This window comes from Octodon degus, unplaced genomic scaffold (assembly GCF_000260255.1).
Source record: "Octodon degus isolate 3935 unplaced genomic scaffold, OctDeg1.0 scaffold00302, whole genome shotgun sequence".
Taxonomy (NCBI): domain Eukaryota; kingdom Metazoa; phylum Chordata; class Mammalia; order Rodentia; family Octodontidae; genus Octodon; species Octodon degus.
In genome coordinates, this window is record NW_004524878.1 from 1,596,383 (window position 1) to 1,611,936 (window position 15,554).

A 15,554-nucleotide genomic window follows, 5' to 3' on the forward strand; every position below is an offset into this window, starting at 1 on the left:
AAAAAAAAAAAAAAATAGCCCTGTAATCCAGCACTCTAAAAGGCTAAAGCAGCAGACCTAGCCTAGCCTGGGCAATTTAGTAAAACTCAAACATTTTTCTTAAACTTTAAAAAAGGTTCGGGATGTAGCCAAATGTGAAGACCCCGGATTCAACTCCTAGTTCAATGAAGAAAAAGCAGGGAAGAGAAGGGAGGCAAGGGCAAGAGATGGAGGGGAGAAAAAGGAAGAATATGAGAGAAGAGGTGAGGAAAACCCTTAGTCCCTTCCTCCCACTCACAATTTGGCTATGAGCTTTCCTCCTCCATGCATCCTCTGCCACAGGCCCAAAGCAACAGGGCCAGCCCCCTGTGGTCTGAAGCTTCCAAAACTGTGAGACAACATAAATTTCTCCTCTTTATAAATTGATTTCTCAGGCATTTTGTTATGCTAATGGCAAGCTAACATAGGAAGGTAACAATTATTGTTGCAAGAATGAGTTAGACTCTTAATACCATACACAAAAATTAATTCAAAATGAAACAAAGACATAAAGGCAAGACCTACAGCTTACAAGAAAAAACAAAGTAACATCTTCAGAATACTAAATCTGGCATTGACCTCTTGAATATGACACCAAAGGCAGAGGCAACAAAAGAAAAAATAGGTAAAATGGACAGTATAGAAATTTTAAAATTTTACATACCCAAAGATGTCATAAACAGAGTAAAAATATACACCAGAAAATCAAAGAAAATATTTGTACCTCATAAATCTGATGAGGGGTTCACATATAGCATATATAGAGCTCTCAATTCAATAAAACAATTCAAAAATGGGCGAAGAACTTGAGTAGGCATTTCTCAGAAGAAGATATACAAATAGTCAAAACCATGTGAAAAAGTGATCCACATCACTGATCATTAGAGAAATGCAAATCAAAACCACAAGGAGATAACCACCTCACATCCATTAGAATGGCCTCTATGTAAAAAGAAACAAACATAGAAAGGAAGTACCCAAATTTGGGAAGAAACTGGAATCCTTTTGAACTCCTGAAGGAAATGTAAAGTGTTTTAGTTATCCTGAGAAACAGCATTATGGTTCCTCAAAAAGTTGAAAAAGAACTACTGTGTGATAGTGTAATTCAATCTTCTGGAGCTATGAAAAAAAAAAAAAAAAAGAATTGAAAGCAGAGTCTCAAAGAGATATTTAAAAAAAAAAGAGAGAGATATTTATACACATGGTATATAGAAAGCATGCAAAGATGCTAAAACTATAATTAGAGACAATGACATAAAATACATGCAAAGCTACTAAAACAGTAATTATAGTAACAAGTGTACAGGTGCTCCTTGATTTACAATGAGTTATGTCCTCATAAATCCGTCTGTAAATTGAAAATGCATTTAATACAGCTAACGTACTAAACATATTTAACCTTGCCTTTTTGAAACATCCCCAGAAAACTTCCACTAGCCTAGAGTTGGGCAAAATTATCTTTTTTGTGTGTGTGTGCAGGGTAGGTCGTAGCGATCCTCCTGGTTTCTGCCTCCCCATGGCTGGGATTACAGGCGCGAGCCACCGTGCCTGTCTCCATCACAGGCTCAGTGAGTCCGAGGGCGGGGCCGGCACAGCAACCGGCACCAGGGATCGAACCCTGGCCCCTGCGCTTCCTTGAGCAAGCGCTTAGTCCGCTGAGCTATACCGCCGGCCCTGCAAAATTATCTTAACACTAAATCTATTTATAATAAAGTTTTGAATGTCCCATGTATACATACATATGGGTATTTTGTAGAGATAGATGCAAAACACAAAACACTATATCTCCAAATCCCTAGCAATAAATTATAGGTTAGGGCTGCCCAAAACTGTGAGAGAATAAACTGCATGTCACTAGCTCAAAGGAAACAAATCAAAATTTAAAATTCAGAGTACAGTTTGTACTAACTAGTATCACTTTCAGAGCACTATAATATTACAAGCTTGAAAGTTGAATAATGGTAAATTGAGGATCATTTATATAGTTTTACAGGTCTATTTTAAAAAGCAAAAAGAACATTAGGCTTGGAGCTAAGAGGTTGAAGCCCATGCTTAGCATACCCACGGCCCTGGTTTCAATCTATAGTACCAAACACCATTCACAAAGAGCAGGACCAATGGCTCAGTGGTGCAGCACTTTCTGACCATGTGCAACACCAACACCTTGGGTTAGATCCTCAACACCAGACACACACACACACACACACACACACACACACACACACACACAATGTCAAATCAATAACCTAGAATTGTATCTTTTTCTTTTCTTTTTTCTTGTGGGACTAGAGATTGAACTCAGAACCTTGGGCTTGCCAGGTAAGCACTTATTCCACTGAACTATCTATCTCCCCAGCCCTAAGACTGTATCTTAAAAAACAACAAACTAAACCCAAAGCAAGCAGAAGGAAGATGATGATTACATGAAAGTTGATGAAATAATACAAAAATGAGACTAAAAAGTGGTTCTTTGAAAAATAAAAATAAAATATTTTTTATTTTTTATTTTCTTATTTTTTTCTGTATTTTTAGGGAAGGGTCTACAGGGTGTTCGGGGTCTCACTACCAGATCAGACTCATAGTGATTCTCCTGTTTACAGTATGTCAAGTGTTGGGATTACAGGCATGTGCCACCACACCCAGTCTAATCACTGCATGTCCCGGGGCGGGGCCAGCACTGAGGCCATCCAACCCTTGCCCCTGCAACTGCTTGCAGGCACCTTAATCCCCTGAGCTATTTGTCTGGCCCTTTTATTTTTTATTTTATTTTTTGAAAAATTTTTTTTAAATTGACAACACATTAATTAGAATGACCAAGACAGAAGGGCAAGATAAACAGATTGATATACTCAGATTCAGAAACTGAAAAGAATTATGAGAGAATACTATGGATAGCATTTTTGTCAACAAATTAGATATATGGAATGGTCAAGTTATTAAACATAAAGTATTGAAACTAGGGCCGACCAAATAGCTCAGCGGATTAAAGTGCCTGCAAGCAGGTGCAGGGGAGGTGGTTTGATGGCCTGCCTTGCCAGTCCCGTCCCCGGAGCAAGCTGAGACAGCAAATGAGACTGGGCGTGATGGTGTGCCTGTAATCCCAGCTCTTGGGAGGCTGTAAACAGGCAGATCACTATGAGTCCGACCTAGTTGTGAGATCCCAAACACCCTGTAGACCCTTCCATAAAATTAAAAAAAAAAGAAAGAAAGAAAGAAAGAAAGAAAGAAAGAAAGAAAGAAATTGCTTGTCAATACTTATAAAAGCACAAAGAAGAAAACTAGAGATCAAAATCCCTTAGGAATATACACACAGACTCACTCTAACATACTAGCAAACTAAATCCAGCAGTATATAAAGACAAATATACATCAGACAGTGGGATTTATCCCACTATGTAAGATAGGCCTAACATCCAACATTAATTCATATAAACACTATATTAATAAAATATAAGATAAAAAACCACTCTCTTCACTCACAGATCCGACCCTATAGGTAGAAAATTCGAAAGAATCCACCAAGTTTTTAGTCTCAGTTGCCGTCATGCCCTTCAGACTAAGGAAGACCCGGAAGCTTCAGGGCCATGTGAGCCACCGCCATGGTCACATCAACAAGCACCAGAAGCACCCCGGAGGCCGGGGTAATGCTGGTGGCATGCATCATCACAGGATCAACTTCCACAAATATCACCCAGGTTACTTTGGGAAGGTTGGTATGAGGCATTACCACTTAAAGAGAAACCAGAGCTTCTGCCCAACTGTCAACCTTGATAAATTGTGGACATTGGTCAGTGAGCAGACACGAGTAAATGCTGCCAAAAACAAGACTGGAGTAGCTCCCATCATTGATGTAGTGCGATCGGGCTACTACAAAGTTCTTGGGAAGGGAAAGCTCCCAAAGCAGCCTGTCATCGTGAAAGCCAAATTCTTCAGCAGAAGAGCTGAGGAGAAGATTAAGGGTGTTGGGGGGGCCTGTGTCCTGGTAGCTTGAAGCTTCTGGACAGGGGGCTCATTAAAATGCTAACAAATGGTAAAAAAAAAAAAAAAAAAGTATCCACCAAAAACCTACTAGAACTTGTTAATGAGTCATAGGCTGCTGTATCTACATGTAAACTTCAACTATATCTCAATATGCTAGCAATATATAATTTGAAAATGGAACTGAGAAAAAAATTCACAAAAGCATGAAAACTTGTTAAAAGAAATGCAAGACATTATATAACATTGCTGAAACTAAGAAAATTAAAATAAATGGACAGATATTCTATGCTTATAAATTCAAAAATCCAATATTGTTGATTATAATTGTGCCAAAATTGATCTATAAGGTAAATGTAACCCCTCCCAAAACTCCAATAGTCATTATGTATAAGTCAATAAATTTATTGGAGATACAAGACAATTTGGAAGTGAATAACATACTTTATGGCCTTACCTTTTCTATTTTCCAAACTTATTATAAAACAACAATAATCAAGACAGTATAGTATGACAGGCATGACAGACAGATAGGACATAATGACAGATACAGAAAAATAGAGGAGTCCGGGGAGATGGCTCAATGGAATAAGCACTTGCCTGGCAAGCACAGAGGCCTGAGTTCAATTCCTAGTTCCACCAAAAAGAAAAGAAAGAAAGAGAAAAAAGAAAAATAGAGCATAGGACTTGGGGAGATAGCTCAGTGGAATAAGTATTTGCCTGGCAAGCACAGGGTCCTGAGTTTGATCCTGGGTACCACCAAAAACCAGAAAAATAGAACAGAATTAAAAATCCAGAAATTAACTCCTGTATTTATTTATGTTCAATTTTGCCAATGATTTTTGACAAATTTGCTAGACAAATTAAAGGCAGGATAGTCTTTTTTTTTTTTTTTTTTTTTTTCAGAACCAGGGATTGAAATCAGCCCTTGTGCTTGCCAGGAAAGCACTTATTCCACTGAGCCATCTCCCCAGCCCCAAGGATAGTCTTATAGATAAATGGCATTGAGCCAATAGAACACTCTCACATGAAGACATAAATTCAGGCTCTTATCCCATAACTTAAACAAAAATTAATACACAATGACAAGTTTTCATGCCTTGAGTCCTGTTTTTATTTTTATTACTACAGGTTTGCAGTCTAAAACTCCCTGTGTTGAGCTGGTACATGTACATAATACACCTTGATTTTTTTTTATCAGTTCTTCAATTGGTGGGCATTTGGGTTGTTTCCAAGATCTAGCTACCACAAATTGTGCTGCTATAAACATGGGTGCACATATATTGCTGTGGTATGATGTTTTCAGTTCTTCTGGAAAAATACCCAGAAGGGAAATAGCTGGGTCAAATGGGATTTCTAATCCTAGTTTTTTAAGGAATCTCCACACTGATTTTCACAGAGGTTATATCAATCTACACTCTCACAACAGTGGAGAAGTGTTCCTTTTTCCCTACAGCTCCTGCAGCATTTGTTATCTGTTCATTTCTTGATAATAGGCATTCTTTCCTGGCTGAGATAGAATCTCAGTGTTGTTTTAATTTGCATCTCTGAATGACAAATGCTGTTGAACTTTTTTATATATATATATTTATTTGCTGCTTCTATTTCATCTGAGAAGTGTCTGTTCATCTCAGATGCCCATTTTTGGATTAGGTCTTTAAATCTGAGGGGTCTGATTGTTTGAGTTCTTCATACATTCTCAATAATACTCCTTTGTCTGAAGAACAGCCAGCATTTTTTTCCCACATTGTGGGTTGTTTCTTCACTCTGTTGGTGGTTTCTCTTGCTGTGCAAGAGCTTTGTAATAAGATGATATCCAAGTTGTTCTTTGTGATAGTTCCTGTGTGATCAGGGTTTTTTTTATTCATACAATTTTTGTCTACAATGCCCAGGGAGACAGACAGCTCAGTAGAATAAGCACTTGCCTGGCAAGCACAGGGTCTTGAGTTCAATTTTTGGTACTGAAAAAAAAAAAAAAAAAAAAAAGACAATCTCTGTCTATACCAATGTCTTCAAGAGTTTTACCTATTCTATCTTCCAGAAGATTTAATGTTTCTGTTTTAATAGTTAGATCTTTGATCCACGGTGAAAGACATGGGTCCAATTTTAATCTTTAGCATGTGCAGAGCCAGCTTCTCCAGCATTAAAGAGGCTATCTTTCTTACAGTGAATATGCTTGGCACCTTTGTCGAAGATAAGATGACTGAGTATGTCTGGAGTTGTTTCTGCATTTTCTAATCTGTTCCACTGATCTTTGGGTTTGTTTTTTGTCAGTACCATGCTATTTTTATCATAATAGCTTTATAGTATAATTTCCAAACAGAGATTGATGCTTCTTGCATTACCTTTGTGGCCCAGAATTGCCTTTGCTATTCTAGGTCTTTTCTGGCACCAAATGAATTTCAGAATTGTTTTCTGTAATTCTGTGAATATGCTTTTGGAAGTTTGATTTGAATTACATTAAATCTGCATAACAGTTTTGGAAGTATGACCATTTTCACTATATTGGTTCTTCCTACCTGAAAGCAAGGCATATCTTTCTGGTTTCTGATATCTGTTTCAATCTCCTTTTTCACAATATTGTAGTTTTCAATATAGAGGTCTTTTACATTCTTCATTACATTGATTCCTAAGTATTTCATTTTTTTGGATGCTACCATGAAAGATATTGTTTCCCTAATTTCTGTCTCAGTGAGTTTGTTATTCATGTATAAGAAGGCTATTGATTTTGGAGTGTTGAATTTGTACTGAGGTTTGCTGCTACATGTTTATTAGAATGTCATCTGAAAATAATGATAATTTAACTTCTTCCATTCCTGTTGTTATGTCTTTTATTCCTTTTTCTTTTCTTTCTTTTTTTTATTTTAGGGAAGAGTCTACAGGGTGTTCAGGGTCTCACTACTAGATTGGACTCCTAGTGATTTGCCTGTTTACAGCCTCCCAAGAGCTGGGATTACAAGCATGCACCACCACACCCAGTCTCAATTGCCATCACAGTGTGCTTTAATCTGCTGAGCTATTTGGTTAATCCTTCTTTCTCTTGTCTAACTGCTCTAGCTACTGAGCCAGGGAGATGGCTCAGTAGAATAAGCCTTCCCTGGCAAGTGTAAGGGCTTCCCTGGCAAGTGCAAGGGCCTGAGTTCAATCCCCGGTTCCACCAAAAAAAAAAAAAAGTTTCCAGGATATTGAGTAAGAGCAGAAACAGTCAACATCCTTATCTTGTTCCTTGATGGTGACCATGAAGCAGCTCTAAGCATGACTTAAATTAACCAATTGGCTTTTCATGTTTACTTGTGAGACTGTCTAAGGCCTATACCACCCATCTGGAGATAGGTGGTAGACTCATAGTAACTGAACCTCTGGGAGTCACTGGTCCCTACTGAGGCATGTAATAACAGGTGAGGCCATAAAGCCTCAAAGGATAAAACCAGGTCACAGCTAAGGGTACCTGGCTCCAATCTCATTTAGATAAGACTAGTAGCCTCAGGAATCTCACTCCTGGGTGGAGACCTTCCAGGAGTTAACAAGGCTTTCCTAAATTAACATAATGCCTCACCTGGAGATGTCTTTGAGCTGTTCCCACCCTTCTTGAGTATTCCCCTCCCTTGTTCTGATAACCAAATAAGTATGACCACCTAGAGAAGATCTTGGTCTTAGCTCTGAATCTGAAATTCTATGAGAGGGTTCTGTTCTTCTTGGAGCCCTGAAATCACTCCATTTGTCTCTTTTATTTAGCAACCCTGATCAGTCTGCAATAACTATGGGATAATATTGACCTGATAGTTCCTCACTTTAGAGAAAAAACTTCCAGTTTTGTCCATTTATTATGATGTTGGCTGCTGGTTTGTCCTAAATGGCTTTTACAGATTGAAGTAAGATTGTCTATTCTGATTTTCTGTAGGGTTTTTATTATGAATAGGTGTTGGACTTTATCAAAAGCTTTTTTTGCCTGTATTGAGATGATCACATGATTTTTGTCCTTGGCTCTGTTTATATGGTATATTACATTTATTTATTTACATATGTTCAACCATCCCTCCATCCCTAGGATAAATTCCACTTGGTCATGGCATATAATTTTCTTGCTGATTTGCTGCACTCTGTTTGCCAGTATCTTCTTGAGGATTTTGCACTTATGTTCATTAGGGAGATTGGCCTGTAATTTTCTTTCTTAGTTCATCTTTCTCTAGTTTTTGTATCAGGGTAATGCTTTGTTATAACCTGTGCAACTGATTCCAATTTTGTAACTCTGTATGTTTCCATTGTAACTTTATTAACAAGGACTATTTGGTTAAGCTGACACCTTAAACTCCATCTTCTAACAAGCTTTGTAACTTCCATTTTGTAAAACCTTGATTTGTTTTGTAGCCCCTTCCCCACACCCATGCCTTCCCTGAAGAATGTGGCTGTTTGTGCAAATAAGAAAGTGTTCCTCTGCATTCTGAAAGAAGATAAAAAAATGCTCCTCAACATTCTGCAAAATGAGTTAAACTGTCCTTCCTACGGGAACAAACAGAACGCCTGAAAATGGGTAAAACTGTCATCAGATGTCCTTCTGACTATGGAGACAAAAACAATGCCTAAGCCAAATAAAACATATTCCTGTAAGGTTTGCAAAATGTGACCTCGTCTATAGAAACAAAGAGTTAACCCTCAGTCTTGACTAACTCAAAATAAGCTTTGTGAAATCCCCCCACTTCCCCCTACTCTTGTGGTTTCTCCCTTTAAAAACTGCCTCACCTAGACTAAGCGTGCACATACTTGGAGACGAGAGTACGTGCTGCTTCTGAGCTCAGCTAAATAAAGCACTTTTAAGTTGAGTCCAGTTTTTGATTTTTGGGTTACAACAGCTTGTTCCAGGAATGAATTTGGGAGTATTGCTTCCCTTTCAATTTCATTAAAGAGTTTGAGAAGTAGTCATGTTAGGACTTCTCTAAATTTCTCGTAGAATTCAGCAGTGAATACATCAGGGACTGGGCTTTTCTTTGTTGGTAAGTTTTTAATGACATCTTTAACTGGTTGATATTAGTTTATTTAGGATTTTTATATCTTCTTGATTCAGATTTGGTAATTCATATGTACCTAGGAATCTGTCCATTTGTTCTTTTTTTATGTATTTAGGGAAGGGTCTACAGGGTATTCAGGGTCTCACTACTAGATCAGACTCTTAGTGATTCTCCTGTTTACAGCCTTTCAAGAGCTGGGATTACAGGTGCATGCTGCCACACCCAGTCTCAATTGCCGGCTCAGGGTGCCCCGGGAATAGGGCCAGCATAGCAAGCTGGGGCTCGAACCCTGGCCGTTGTGCTCTGCCTAAGCAAGCACTTTAGTCTGCTGAGCTATCTGGCCAGCCCTTCCTTTTACAAGGATGCAGTGACCTTCTTTATCTCTCTTGATTAGTATTGACTTCAAATTCACTCTGTAAATAGAATAGCTATCTCTATTTTTTCTCGGTTCCTGTCACATAAAGTATTGCTTTCATTCTTTCACTTTCAGTCTGTTATGGGTCACCCAGAATAGGAACAAGATCAGAAGCCAGATTGGAATTTAATAGTCTTTATGACTGAGCTCAGGGCCGCCAGTCATTTCTCACACAAGGGAAGGCCAACTGCCCCTAGCCTGCAAAGCAAGGAGCTTTTAAAACGAAAGTCACATGACTAAAGGAGCTTTTACAGTTCAGTGATATGCACAACTTGCCCATGTAGGGGCTTGTTGAGCAAGCTGTTTTTATATGATACATCTTAAACTCACTATGTTTAGAGGAATTAGATTAGGGAGGGAAGGAAGACAGTTACTCAGTTACTGGTTACTAAACAGCCTTAAACAGAGGGTGAGGACACATTCCTTAGAGTAGATAACAGGAAGCATAAGGGAACCTAATAATTTTCCATAGTTACAGCTCAAAATTCAGTTGACCAGTTACACAGTCTATGAATTTCTTTTTGAGTTAAATGTGTTTCTTGTATGCAACATATTGTTGCATCTTGCTTCTTGATCCAGTCTATGTCTTTTGGTTAGTGAATTAAAACAATGAACATTGATGGTAATAACTGTCATGTATTGACTTATGCTAGTCATGTTATCTTCCTAGTGTTGGCTCCCCCTCTTTTTTTCCCCTTTCCTTGAATTATTTGACTTTCTTAGTAGATTCCTTCTGTTTAGGCTCACAGAACGGTAGTTCTTGTTATCTGTTTCTAGAACGTCCTTCAAAACATTTTGGAGTGCTGGTTTGGTGGTCAAAAAATTTCATAGATATTCTTTGTCATGGAATTACCTTATTTCTCCATGAGGTTTTTTTTTTTTTTAAATTAATTTATTTATTTGTGTATGTGTGTGGCCAGCTCAGCCCACCAGGGGGCAGGGCTGGCTGGCATGTGGTGCTGGGGGATTGAACCGCGGTCTCCGTGCTTTGCTAAGCTTGTTCTAAGTAGGTGCTTTAGACCACTGAGCCATCTCACCAGCCCTCTCCATGAGTTTTGAAAGATAGTTTTGTGGGGTACATCAATCTGGGTTGAAGACTGTTGTCCTTTAGAACTTGCCTTGTCTTGAGAGTTTTGGGCTGAGAAGTCAGATGTGATTTTTTAATCATTTATTATTATTTTCTGTATATAGTACAGGGTCTACAGTGTCTCACTATATAGATCAGACTCGTAATGATTCTCCTGTTTTTAGCCTCCCAAGTGCTGGGAATACAGGCGTGCACCACCAAATCCAGTCTCAATCACTATCTCAGCACTTCTGTAGGTGGGGCCAGCATGGCATGCCAGGGATGGAACCCTAGCCACTGAGCCCTGCCTAAGCAGGTGCTTTAGTCCACTGAGCTATCAGGCTGGCCCTCAGCTGTGATTTTTATGGGTTACCTTTAATCTTTTTCTTTTCCCTAATAGCTTTTAAGATTCTGTTCTCAAAGTTTTGGAATGTTGACTGATATGCCTGGCTGTAGAGAGTTTTTATTTTTAATCATGGATAATTGGAGTTCTATATGCCCCTTACCTGTGTGTCAATTATTTTTCTTTGCCAGGGAAGTTTTCAGCCATGATGTCTGTGAAGTTTGTTTTTTTCTTTTTTAATACATAATTTGTGCTAACTTCTGCTTTTTTATTGACTTCAATCTTGTCATTCTTTGCCTCATCTAGCAGCTGTTGTATTGATTTCTCATGGTCCTTTGCTATTTCTCTCTCTCTTTTTTGAGACAGGGTTTCACTAGACAGCTCAAGCTGGCCTTGAGCTCAATTTGTAGTCCAGCTGGTCTCAAACTCACAACAATCCTCCTGCCTCAGCCTCCAAAGTGCTGGAATTACAGGTATGTGCCACCATGCCTGGCTATTTTTCAAAAAATATTCTTTTCATGATCACTAATCACAAGCCTATCTTCTATAACTGAGAAACTGTCCTTACATTGGATTAATCTGCTGCAGATACTTGCAATGGAATTTTTATTCTCCTGGATATCTGCTTGAATCTACTTTATGGATTCCATTCCTTTCCTATGCTGAGCCTTCACTGCTTTCATAATTTTCTTAAACTCCTCCATTTTTCTATCTGTATATGTTCTAGAGTCACTAAGCATGGTTTACATTGTGATCATAGTACCTGAAGTGATCTTAGAAATTGTTTCTGATGTCATTTTTTTCTAGAGCCCCATTCAATTACTTTGTTATCACTTCAGAAAGGCCAGGTGGGTGGCTTTCAGATTGTCCCACCTCACTGCCCCCTAGGTTTGCCTTTGGTGAACAGGATGTGTGAGGTTTCATCTTGTTTTAGTATCTTCTCATCTTTTTTTCTTTTTAGTTTAATTTCTGGACTAATGATTATAAATAGCCTGTGGTGGGTTGCTTTATTGCTGGTATTTATGCCCTTAGGAAATGACTACTTCTCTGCAGTATCTTCCAGGTGTAGCTGGTTTTGGGAGTTCAAGACTGTTTCAAGATCTCATCTCTTCAATCAGTCTCATCTCTTCAATGGTTTTGGGGATAAGGAGATGCTGCCCATTTGGCCCAGCCCCTGGTTCTTTGGCACTGTGCTACAGTATTTTCTGCTACCCTTAGTCAGTGTCAGTCTTTGAATGCCAGGAAGAATAACTACTTAGAACAATTATGTCACTTTTGGTACATCAGCAATAAAACAGCATGGAATACAGCATAGAAAATGAGAAACTGAAAAAAGAAAATAAGAAACTGGGCCAGCCAGATAGCTCAGCGGATTAAAGAATCTGCTTAGGCAGATGTAGAGGCTGGGCGTTCAATACCCAGCCTGCCATGCCCTACCCCTGGGGCATGCTGAGATGGCAATTGAGAGTAAGTATAGTGGCACATGCCTGTAATCCCAGCATTTGGGAGGCTGAAATCAGGTGGATCACTACAAGTCCAATCTGTGTAGTGAGATTCTATAGACCCTGTACTAAATACATAAAAAAAAAAAAAAAAGAAAATGACAAACTGAGTTAACCATTAATTTACCACCTTTAACTGTATGAACTAGACTTGTGGTTATATATACAAAATCTAAAACAAACTAGAAAATTATATGCACTATACAAATCCTCAATATGTCAATTTTACCCTCAAGAGTTAAAATTTAAATGTTAGGGAGAAAATAGAGAAGTGGAAGAAGAGAAAGAGATTAGAAGGCTAGAGGTCAAAAGGGGAAAATGCCAACTTTGGAAAACTGGTGTACAGTAATGGAGGGAAAGAGAGAAGGAAGACATAAAAAAAACAGAACCACAACCGCAAAGAGGCTAAAAACCACATTCACATTCATACCAAAACACAATCAAGGTCCGGCCAAATAACTCAGCAGATTAAAGCCCCTGCTTAGGCAGATTCACAGGATCGGAGTTCAATCCCCAGCTTGCCATGCGGGTCCCGACCCCAGGGCGACCTGAGCCAACTATTGAGTCTGGGTATGGTGGCGTGCTAATCCCAGCTCTTGGAAGGCTAAACAGAGGCAGATCACTACGAGTCCAATCTATGCAATGAAACCCTGTAGACCCTGTAGACCCAGTCCTAAAAACTACAAAAAATAAAAATAAAAAAATAAAAACATCAAAGAAAAAAGTCTACTTCCAGGTTTGTCTCTGCTGCCACTAGGAGAAAACATGTGGAGACAGAATCCCAAGCCATACCAATCTATCTCAGCAAGCCTACATTAGCTTTTGTTTGGAGTAGTGGATAATCTCAGTGAGCTTACACCTTCAGGCCAAGACTAGCCCCATTCGGCTTGTAGCTGTCAGTACACATTCAGCAGACCTGAGCCTCGCTGGGAGTTGAGATGGAGCCTCAAAAATGTCACACTTAAGTCAAAGGACCCAGACAGGGGTCACATATTATATGATTTCATTTGTATGAAACATCCAAAAAATTCAAATTTATAGATGACAAACAGAATAGTGGTTATCCAGGTCTAGAAACAGAAGCTAAGAAATGATCACACAGGGTAGGCACTAGGTATATGTTTCAGGTAATTAAAATGTTCCCAAAGTGAGTTGTTGTAGTATAGGCACAACTACAAATTTACTAAAAATTACTGAATTTTACATTCAAAACAGGTGAATTTTATATGTACATTATATCTTGATAAAGTATTATTTAAATGCTACATGGATTTCAACTACTTTTATCTTCCAAATATTTTTCCTTTAACCTATTATTTTTTTAAAATGACAAAACTTTTTTGTGTGTGTTTAGCACAGGGTCTACAGGGTCTCACTACACAGATTAAACTCATAATGATTTTCCTATTTTCAGCCCCCCAAGTGCTGGGATTACAGGCACATACCACCATGCCCAGCCTCAGTCTCTGTCTCTGTCTCAGCACGCACCGGGGGCGGGGGCTGGCACAGCATGCTGAGCATTGAACCTGGTCCCTGCATCTGCCTAAACAGGTGCTTTAATCTGCTGAGCTATCTGGACAGTCCTGACAAAACTTCTTCTTTCTTTCTTTTCTTTTCTTTTTTTTTTTTTTTTTTGAAGAACTGGGGATTGAACTCAGGCCCTTGTGCTTGCCAGGGAAGTGCTTATTCTACTAAGCCATCTCCCTGGCCCCAAAACTTTTTCCTAATGATTCCTATTTTGTAACCAATATTTTAACTTCTACTCAATTTTTAGCAGGTTCTAAAAGCTAATTCTCATAAAATTGATTCATTTTAATAATCACAGAATGAGTTTCCTTCATTCTTCAATAACCCAATGAGAGGATCACTGAGTCCGATCTGTGTAATAAGACCTTGTAGACCCTCTAGTAAAAGCATAAAAAATAAATTAAAAAATTGAAAAAGGGCTGACCAGATAGCTCAGTGGATTAAAGCACCTGTTTAGCAGGGACTGGGGTGCTGGGCCCACCCCCGGGGCATGCTCAGATAGCTATTAAGACTGGGTGTGGTGGCACACACCTGTAATCCCAGTGCTTGGGAGGCTGAAAACAGGAGGATCACTAGGAGTCCAATCTGTGTAGGTAGACCCTGTACTAAATGCATAAAAAAGGAAAAAATAACTCAATGAGTTGAAATAATCAGGGAAACTACTTTACAAAGCTGTAGCGGTTCCAAACCCTCTAAACCTACTAAAGAAATAAAAATACCACCTGTCAAATAAAATGAACCGTACATCCTCTGGCATGTACAGTACAAATGTATGTCTAACTTTGGCATGATACTTCTGCATCCTAAATTTTTTGATCCTTGTTTTCCCTCCTTCACATAGAAAAAAAATTTACTTCGCTCTTCATTAGACTTGGTTTTTTCTTTCCTCAAAAGAAGTCCAGGGGCTGGTGAGATGGCTCAGTGGTCTAAAGCACCTACATAGAACAAGCATAGCAAAGCACAGGGACCGCGGTTCAATCCCCCATCACCACATGCCAGCCAGCCCCACCCCCTGGTGGGCTGAGCTGGCCACACACACACACACACACATAAATAAATAAAATTTAAAAAAAAAAAAAAAAAGTCCAAAAAGACCGGGGATATAGCTCAGCAGCACAGTGCCTGCCTAGCATGCACAAGGACCTGAGTTCAATCTTTGGTACCAAAAAAATAAAGTTCCAAATATAGTATCAGATCACACAAGTAAAGATTTCTTCAACTTATCTACTTCCTAAACATAACCTAGACAAATATCTTTTATTTGTTCCTCATGACAGTAAGTTGACTCTGAAAAGAGAGATCGTATTTTCTCTGTCATCCAGACACATTCACAGTTACTTCTCTTCCCTCCGTGTTACTGGTCCATTTCCAAGATTCACCAGTGGATTTCAGAAGAACCTGTGTCGGGCTGTATTTATTCTACCAGGGGCCTGATGGCAGGTCATGCTCCATCACTAACCCCAACCAATCCTTTAAAGAAAAAAATGAATTCCCTAATTTGTGATTAGTCTGAATCTTGAAATTATACACACATAAAAATGTTTATAAGTTAAAAAAATGTTTTAAATGCAAAGATTTAATTTAGTATCAGTCTTAGGCTCCAGTTTCATTCCAACCACCCTTCCCCCCAACAGATTACTAAATTAAATTTTAGGAAAATGTAGTTACATTCATTGCATTCATTAAAGTACATGCAGGG

General features: G+C 38.8%; 1 pseudogene; it reads left to right on the plus strand.

Annotated features, from left to right (window-relative positions):
* The first annotated feature begins 3,562 nt into the window (after positions 1–3,562).
* LOC101579829 lies at positions 3,563–4,049 on the plus strand (annotated as a pseudogene).
* The last annotated feature ends 11,505 nt before the right edge of the window (positions 4,050–15,554 follow it).